This window comes from Piliocolobus tephrosceles, chromosome 6, assembly GCF_002776525.5.
Source record: "Piliocolobus tephrosceles isolate RC106 chromosome 6, ASM277652v3, whole genome shotgun sequence".
Lineage (NCBI taxonomy): Eukaryota > Metazoa > Chordata > Mammalia > Primates > Cercopithecidae > Piliocolobus > Piliocolobus tephrosceles.
In genome coordinates this window covers 92,747,444-92,757,075 of record NC_045439.1, presented here as the reverse complement: position 1 = coordinate 92,757,075, position 9,632 = coordinate 92,747,444, and the positions used below count along the sequence as shown (strand labels likewise).

Below are 9,632 nucleotides of genomic sequence, written 5' to 3'. Positions count from 1 at the left end.
GAAAGCAGGAGGAGAGGCTCGAGCTCTCCCAGAACCACACGCTTGACAAGCAGCTGGCCGAGCCACATTGCAGCTTCAAGGATCTGGTGGGTTGCCCTACCTGTGGAGCTTGCCTTCATCCCTAACTCTCCAGGCCTTTGTTTCCCCACCTGTAAAATGGGGCAGTGTAGCCCTTACATGACATGATACTTCTAAAGGCACCTGTGAGCTAGAGCTCATCAGGCCCTGCTCTGATGGCTGTTGGGGAGAGGGGATGATTTTTCCAACCTGCCTCCACCCTTCCCGGTGACATGGGAGGCAGACACCAAGTTCTGGGGTCTCCAGCTGCAGTGGGTGGCCACTGATTGCTTCTCTTTGTCCAGAACAACGAGAACAAGAGTGCACTGCAGTTGGAGCAGCAAGTAAAGGAGCTGCAGGAGAAGCTGGGCGAGGTGAAGGAGACGGTAACCTCCGCCCCATCCATGAAGGGCTGGGAGGTGGGTACCAGCCTCTGAGGAGGGGAGGTGCCAGGCCAAAGGCAGCTCCAACTGGGGGTAGGTGACCCCAGCACCCTCCAGGGCAGCCCTTTGACTGTTTCTTGCTTCCTGCCCTCTGACTTTTAGAGGTGGGTAGCCCTGGGCTCCTCCCAGGTCTGGACATCATCATCCCAGCTAGAGGCATGGATTCCCCCAATCATAGGGGAAGAGACAGTGAGTGGTATGAGAGGCTCCAAAGTGTAATCCCAGCACTTTGGGAGGTCAGGAGTTTGAGACCAGCCTGGCCAACAGGGCAAAACCTCATCTCTACTAAAATTACAACAACAACAAAAAATTAGCCAGGCATGATGGCACATGCCTGTAATCCCAGCCACTCAGGAGACTGAGGCATGAGAATCTCTTGAGCCCGGGAGGTGGAGGTTGCAGTGAGCTGGCATGGCACTCTGTCTCAAAACAAAAAAGCCTCCTTAGATTCAAACTAGATTCCGGCCTCCGTTCCACTGTTCACCATTCAACTACTTTTCATCTCTTAAGTCTCTGTAAAGGAAGTTAGCATTTTCCTTACGGAGGTACTGAGGATTAAATGAGATAATACATGGAAACATTAGGCATGTAGCACACTTAGCAGATGGTGGTTGGCTCCCTCTGCTTTTCCACCACTCTGTGGCCTACAGTTTAAATGGTGGGAAGAAGGAGATGAGATTTGAGGCTGGGGCAAGAGGTATGGGGTTCTTGGCCCCATATGGAGCAAGGGGCCAGGGGCCTGGGCAGGTGACAGAGCCCCACAGTGCCTTGCTACTCTATTAATGGGCCCAGAATCTGGAAGCCAGCCACCATGTGCCCTCATGTCCAGGGTCTTCCTGCAGGTGGAGCTGAAGAGCCAAAAGTCTCAGAGTCTGCAGCAGAAGTGAGACTAGTACGTGCAGCAGTACGTGGCCAGCTATCAGCAGCTGACCTCTGAGAAGGAGGTGCTGCACAGACAGTTATTGCTGCAGACCCAGCTCATGGACTGGCTGCAGCAGCAGGAAGCTTAGGGCAAAGTGGTGGCTGAGATGGCCCACCACAAGTTGCAGGAGACCCAGGGGAGGGAGTTGCAGAGGATGGAGCCCTGAGGGGGATGACCTGGCAACCTCCATGCCTTCTGAGTCTGTTTTCTGTCCCCTTAGGAGCACCTAGAAACTGCCAACCATCAGAACCAACAGCTAGAGACCCAGCTGAGCATCATGGCTCTCCCTGGAGAAGGTACAGGAGACCACTCAGAGGAAGAGGAGAGAGCCCCAGGAGGAAGGGACTGTTAGCAGCATAGGATTGAGGAGTTGGAAGAGACCTTTAGAATAGCTGGTCGTTATGCCAATCAGGTGTTTGCACTAAGTTCGGCATCAATATGGTAACCTTCTGGGAGCAGGGGGCCACCAGGTTGCCTAAGGACGAGTGAACTGGCCCAGATCAGAAAGGGAGCAGGTCAGAACTCCTGCACCAACCGGTAGTGGGACTGTGCCTGGGCAATATAGCAAGATCTTGGTTCTTAAAAGGGAAAATTAAAAACAGCAGTTCATTCCCCTCTGGGGAGGGGCTGGCTCAGGGTTACACAGTGAGGGTGGGGACAGAGGTGGGCCCACAGTACTTCCCTTGTTGGGTTGTCTGAGGACCCCTCTGGCCCACCTCCCCACAGGAGATGGAGGAGGACATCTGGACAGTGAGGAAGAGGAGGCACCTCGGCCCATGCCAAGTATCCCACAGGACCAGGAGAGCTGGGAGGCCATGGTGAGACTGACTTTCCCCGCCTCCCCTTTGCCACCTTCCTCTGTGGTCCCTCCCAGACTCCCTTATGCTCTTGGTTTCCCTGCCTTCTGATTTCTCTGGACCCTCATCCCTTCTGGGAGCCAGTGGTCAGACACCATTTCACCTGTGACCAACAGGTGCACTCTCTGAAGCCCCAAGGGAAGGGGCTGCACTTCACCTCCCTGCCCCATTTGTTCTGTGTATGCCCCTATAAGAATACTCACCTCTTGCCTTCAAGTGGCATTTTTCAACTCCCCTGGAGCCAGTGCCCAGGAGGAGCAGGCACGGCCATGTGGGCAGCAGAAGGTGCAAAGGCTGTGCTGCCCGCACCTGGTTTACCTGATGGCCTCGGCCTGGAAGGAGCCAGAGGCAGAGGCGCCAGCCCCAGGGACTCGGGGTGAGTTTGTGTGCGGGGAGAGTTACCGGGCCCTGAAGGAGGCCATGGAGAAGGTGAAGGTGAGTAAGTCCTGGCATGGGCCAAAAAATGTGGGGGCGGGACAGGACAGGTCACTCTCGAGATGTGACCCCATTATTTTGGCTCCAGAGCGGCTTTGTGGACCTCCCGAAGGGGAAGGCGGACGGGAAGGAGCAGGTGGAAAAACTAGATCTTGGATTCATCCAGCTCTCTGAAGCAACAGACGGCATGAGTGAGCAGGAGACCAGGGCACGGCAAGGGGAGCTGCAGGGCCACTGGAGGGGCCCCAGCATCTGAGTCCTGTCCTCTTGCAGGAGAGTACATCACAGTATATGAGAGCCAAGGGGCAGTGCCAAACATGTGGCACCAGGATATGGAGGATGTCATTAGGCTGGCCCAGAATGAGGAGGAGATGAAGGTAGGGAGTGCACCACCTCTATGGGGGTAGGGTTGGGCGTGGGTGCTGGTGCTGCCTCCGGCTCCAGTGTGGCAGCTGAGCACCCCTCCATTCAGGCGAATACGCTGGAACTGCAGAAGCTGGCGTTGCCACTTGTGGGTGACCATGAGGGGCATGGCAAATTCTTCACCACTCCCCAGAACCTTGCTGATGAGCCCGCTCCAGGGGCTCCAGCCCCCGAGGAACTTGGGGCTGCTGGTGAGCAGGGTGGTGAGTAGAGCCCTCAGGCGGGGTGGGCAGGCAGGAGCAGGGGAGGCTGGCCCTGCACTGAGATCCCTGCCTCCCTCTCTCTGAAGATTTTTATGAGGTGAGCCTGGACAACAGCATGGAGCCCGCACCAGGAGAGGCCAGGAAGGGTTCTCCCCATGACAACCCCACCGCACAGCAGATCATGCACCTGCTTCCTGTAATGCAGGACACCCAGGAGCACCCAGGCTTGGCCAGCAAACCCTGCATGCCATTCTTTTACCAGGCATCCGAGGACACCTTCCTCTGTGGTGTCCTTGGGAGTGACACCTCCCGAGGACAGGGAGATAAACATCATCATCGTCTAAGAGCTGGTCAAGAAATTGAAAAACAACAACAACAAAAAGTTATGGCATTAATCTCGTACACAATTCATTTACTTCATTTGAATGTTAGAGCCACTCATGTTTATTTGTGTTTCGAATTTACAGTTTAAATTTATTTGTAAAAAAGTAAAGGAGAGTGGATCTTTTCCTGATGTTCACTCTGGCATCCTTTAGCATTTTTGGTTTTAATTGATAATTGTAGGTCATTAGCTCGCATATTGAGTTTGCTCTTACCTGGTGGGAGTTCAAACACACAAAGACCCACTATTTGCACAAAATTATTCTTGCTGGTTTGGAATAGGCTGTCATGGTTTTTAAAATGTTTTTGCAGCATGTATGTTCATTCTGGAATTCAGATAAAATTTGCTTATGTTCTGATATTATGTTTGATCGAATCCTAATCACAGTGAGCTCTTCATTAGCTCAATATGTGGTTTGCCCTCAAGTGCACACTGTTTATTACTTTGTAATATGCCACTGTGAGTAGTGACGTTTACAGTTGTTTAAAGACTGAGAACTGGAAACAGCCTTTCCTCTATTTTCTGTGTATTGGGGATAGGTGTAATAACATTTTGGGGGAGCTTTTTAAATCTCACAGAAGAGGAAAGTGGCCTGCTCTGGCAGGTGTGTGCAGGATACAGTGTGTCTCCTTCATTCTGGTGCCAGGAATGAGCGCGGTACTATGGTAGTTCCTTTAGGATTTGTATGTGCTCTGGGCTCATGAAGATATTGCAGCATGAGCTGTGGCCTTTGTACTCTTTCTCAATGACCTAAAAAGGGATTATTTCTGAGGAAGGAAAGGCTCCCATCATTGACTGTGGATGGGAAAAACCTTTTCTAGCTTAGCGCATTTATATCTCCAATACATTTTAAAATCAGAGTCCATGTTACCTATTTCAATCACATGACTACAGGTCCCATCACACAAAAGGGCACTGGTTGGCATTCTTCTTTATGTATTTAGTAAAGATCATAAGAAATCCTTTGAGTTTAAATGTCCCTGGAACAGGCATACAGGCTCTAGTCAAGAATGAATTCGAGTGAAGGAAAGCTGTGTGACACCTGGCGTTCCTCTATGTTCATGGAGCTTTTTTGAGGCTAGAATACTGATTTTACCATCTAGACCTCTCTGGCTAATACCTTTTCTTCAACCACATAGGTCACTCTCACATAGGAATTTACTTCTTTTCCTTGAATGGAAAACACTTAAAAAATAACAACCATTATTATAAACCAATATATGTGAGAGTACTTAGTTGAAACAAAAAAGTTTTAGTAGACAGTATTCTACTACATTTGAAAATCAAGGAGATGTTTATGCAACTTAAAATGTGTACAAACTGCAGTGCAATCTACTGTTTGTGAATGTCAGAGTATTTTGAGGAAAAATGTCTGTACAATTACAGAGTTATATTTCCTCACAAAGTTCTTTATGAAGAGTGAAATATGTTTTTATACCTCTCAGTTTCAGCTAGAGGCATATTTTGTGCCATACTTATGTTCATGTGCCTGTACATGATGAATGAATTACTTCAGTCATACATTGCCTAAATAATAACTTTATGATGCTTAGGAAAGAACAGCTAAAACTTCATGAAGTTCTAACGTCTCTGTTCCAAAATACGTCACATTATTAGAATGTAGGAACACATTATTAGAATATATGCGCACTCCCTGGGGTGGGCATTTCTCATTAGTAGACCATCTCCATTTTTAGCATTTGGCATCCTCATGATACTTTTATAAATACTTTTTTATATGATACTTTTATAAATACTTTTATAATGATACTTTTATAAATACTTTTTTATATGATACTTTTATAAATACTTTTATAATGATACTTTTATAAATACTTTTATAAATATGACATTAATAAGAGAGCAATAATACAATTTTACAGATGGAATAACAGATTTACCTGCATTCACTGAAAGAGTGCAAATACTGGGTGCTTGTGACTTCAACTGACTCTTCCAAACTGAATTTATCAGTTTATTAGATAAATCCAGTTTCAGAATGATAAAGAAAAACTGTTAGACCAAATAATGTGGTTAATTAACAGTGGTACGATTTCTTGCCCGAGGGTTTAAAATAGACTTAAGGTCCTGTTCTTACCTTCTGTTTTGTGAACTTGCTGCTTGTGCATTATTTGAGTTCACTTGAAAGACAGTTACTTTAAGTCCATTTTAAACCCTCGGGCTAGAAATCGTACCACTGTTAATTAGCCACATTATTTGGTCTAATAGTTTTTCTTTATCATTCTGAAACGGGGTTTACCTAATACATTGATAAATTATTTTGAAGGAATTTTTATAGTTCCAGTCACTTCACTTTTACCCTGACACATATAAATGACTAGCAATGACCTTCAGATCTCATTTAGCATATGTAACCAATCTGACAATAATGTGTTCATCAGGGACCTATGGATTAAATCACGTACTGGCATATTTAAGCTGAATATCAGTCTGGAAAATTAAATGTACTATATTAATTGAAATACCACTCTTTGTGTAGATATTTTCTCATATGTTTAAGACAAAGCTAAAAAGAATGGAAATCATATCACAATAACTTAAGTCTTTCTTCAAAGTGCATGCAGTCTTTTGCAATACCTCATTCAGCAAGTATTTGTTCTCTTCTTCATTCAGTATAAGGCAGCTTTCAATTTGCTTAGAAGGCAACATTAGAAGGTTAGAGTTCATCAGAAATACAGAATTTTAAAATGTGAGTTCAATTGAATAAACTTTAATTTCTGTAGGAAGTAAAGAATCAAAATACCTGTTAAAATATTGCAATATATAATAATTATTTTTAAAGTATCTGACTAAACCTGATAGATTTTCTGGAAATGAAAAAAATCAGTTCTAAAACCAAAGCTGATTTTTAGAAAATGTGAAAATGTAAATCAGCCCTATCCATAATAGTTTCTCCAAAACTTTATCTTACAGAGTTACTTTAAAATAATATAACTATTCAAAAATGTAACTGCTATGTTAATGTTTTGAAGTAAGTTAAAACATTTTAAAATATGAATACTGTAGTTTAAAACAAAGAAACTGGGGGAAGAAAAAGTAGAGAAAGAAATAAAGTCCAAAGCTTTATTTGCCAAGTTTTCTTAGAATGACTTTTACCAATTTATGAATTCTTATTAACAGAATGTATAATAGAAATACTGAAAGGCTTTTGTCTAAAGTGGCATTATTGACTGCTATCATGATATACTGTAATGTAATAAATTATGAAATTGTTGCAAAGTGTTGTTTTTGCCTTAAAATTTTGTGTGTCTTGAAAACTATAGTATTAAAGGTATTGAAACTGCAAATGCTGAGCACACTTGGCATGAGATCATCAGTTTGTTTTTTTTTAACAAAATTGTAACTATACAAGTGTATTAAAAGAACACAAACTGAAAAGAAGTTATGGGAATTTAAAAAAACTGTGGGATAAAAAGTTATGAGATAAAAAATGCTGTGGAGAAGTTGTGGCAAAAAAAAGTAGAAAAAAGTTTTATGAAAATTTTTTTTAAAAATTTATGAAAAACAAGTTATGGGATTTCAAAAAACATCATGGGATAAAAATAAAAATAAATAAAAGCAGGCCCCTATCAGCATAAGCCTGGAGAAGTGGGTCTGGAGTCTTCACCCCCACCATGTACCAGCCAGCCCTTCCCAGTTACCCCTTTAACATTAGGGTAGCAAGACAAGACCCCTGTCTAATGGAGGGAGACAAACAGACCCTTTCCCACCCTGACCAGGGCTGAGTCCTTAAATTTCTGGATGATGATGATGTTTGTTTTTTAAGAGCCAGAGGCTGGTGGAGCTGGTTTGTTTGGAGGTGGTCTGATGGCCTCTCTACTCTCACCAAAGGAACTTTTCCCTCAGGGGGGCTCCCATATTCTTATTCACAGAGGCAGCTGAGGCAGGACAATGGGGCTAACTGTGGACCAGGCGTGGGCACAGGCTGCTGGGGTGGCCCCCCTTCCCCAGTGTACATACAGTATCTGTGTAACATTTTGTATATTCCTGGGGTAGGGCCACCCCCTGTATCATGGAGGTTGGAGCTGGCATATGAGGAGGAGGTTCTAAGCATTTGTGGCTGGGAAACTTATTTATTGCTAGCATAGTACAGAGGAAGAAGGCAGGGATGGGGTTGTGGGTGATGCGACTCCTGTTTATTTCGCTTTTCATTTTGGAATAAATGGATTTAGCCATACTGCTCGGCCTGTTGTGTTCCCGTTTCCCTCACTGGGTCCTGCAGTTTGTCCCACAGAACGAGGAGCCCCAGAGTGTCTGAGCATGTCCAGCTGGGCTGTTGGGGATCTTCCAGGCCTGTTACCTATATGCTGCCTGGTGACATCTGATGGATTTCACGGGACTGCCATGTCACCTATGGGGCACAGTCTGGCCCTGACAGCCAACAGGCTCAGGAGCCTGATCTAGCGGTGGCCGGGAAGACAGATTCCAGCACCCAAGGCCACTGACTTCCATCCACCCCAGGCATCTTCCTTTCAGTCCCCTTGCCTCCCTCTCCTGTCTGCACCTGGTAGCCTGTTGTGTCTCTCCCTCCAGAGTGCTGGCTACCCCATAGGCTCTTCCAGGCTGAGTTCATGGCCGTGCCCGCTAATGGCCAGAGTCAGCTTCACAGGATAAGAGTCACCTAAGCTCCAGGGGCTTTCCAGGAAGTGTCCCTTGGAAAGGCTGTAGCCTTTTCACTGCTCCCAACAGCACCCTAGAAATGGCTTGGCCTTTTCCCTCCCCTGAGCTGCACAGAGAACACAGCCAGCAGAGGCCATATTCCCCGTCATCCAGAAACAGGTTTGATTCTCAGCTGATGGACAGCAGGACTGGTAGAGACTGTCAGGCCACACGTTGCCTGCACAGCACCCCCATGCTTGGTGGAGGGTGGGAGGGATGGCGGGGGCTGGCTGTCCACAGGCCAGGCATGACAGGGAGGCTCACTGGAGGTGGCGCACTTTGGAGGGGCAATGTCAGGGTACGGCTTTCTCTTGTTTGGCTACAAGACTTCAAAAGGACAGCACGGGGACTGATTCCTAGTGCTAGAAGTGAGGTGATCAGCCACATGTGTGTGCTTATATATATGTATATTACTATTTATAGCTATTTATAGAACAGGGCAGGGGCATACCACAGAGGGGGCACAAGTTTTCAGCAATGGTCACACCTGAAAGTGTCAGCTCACCACTACAACAGACTAAGTCACAGATGAAGGCTTTGGGAGTGGGGATCCACTGTCAAGTCACAGGACACCCGCACAGGTAGGCTTGGATAGGGAGGCCTCCGAGAAGAGAGGATCTGTTTAGAGGTCAAAGTGGGGCCTGGGGCTCTTAGGACGGGATGGACTTGCCTGACCCATTCAGCGGGCAGTTGGAAAGAAAGCAGAGAGAAAATGGGTTGAAGAAAAGCCAGAGCTGGTGAGGCAAGCGCAAAGCAGTGGTGTGCTGCAGCAGCTGTGGGAGGGCTGGAGAGGGAAGGGCGCAGGTTGCGGGTGTGGCAAGGTTCCTGGAACACAGGGACTGGAAGGGAAAGGGGAGGAAGCTAGAGGGAGAAGCTGAAGCTTCATAGGCAGTGCCTGGGGACTGTGGCAGCCATCTCCACTCCACCCCACACACGCTGGCCTATCCCATGGCACCCAGGCAGTGCACCCATAGTTCAGACCAATGCTCAGCCCTCTTGGGTTTCTCCCTTCTCTGGTCACCCTGTCTTCCAACCCACGGCCCTAGGCCACCTCTTCCTTGGGGAGCCCCACCCAACAGCCACCAGGCTTGATAGAGAAGGAGTGCTGCTTGGACCAAAATGGTGAAGCTGTAAGAGATGGATGACTGGAGTGAGCGCCAGAGGCCCCTCTGTGTGGTCAGAAAGCCCAGGATCCTCTGAGGGGACCCTGGGGAAGGCAGGGAGGGCAGG

General features: G+C 46.8%; 1 pseudogene; it reads left to right on the top strand.

Annotated features, from left to right (window-relative positions):
• The window catches only part of LOC111531064, a 15,863-nt pseudogene extending 7,716 nt beyond the window's left edge, over positions 1-8,147 (top strand).
• Positions 8,148-9,632: the final 1,485 nt, after the last annotated feature.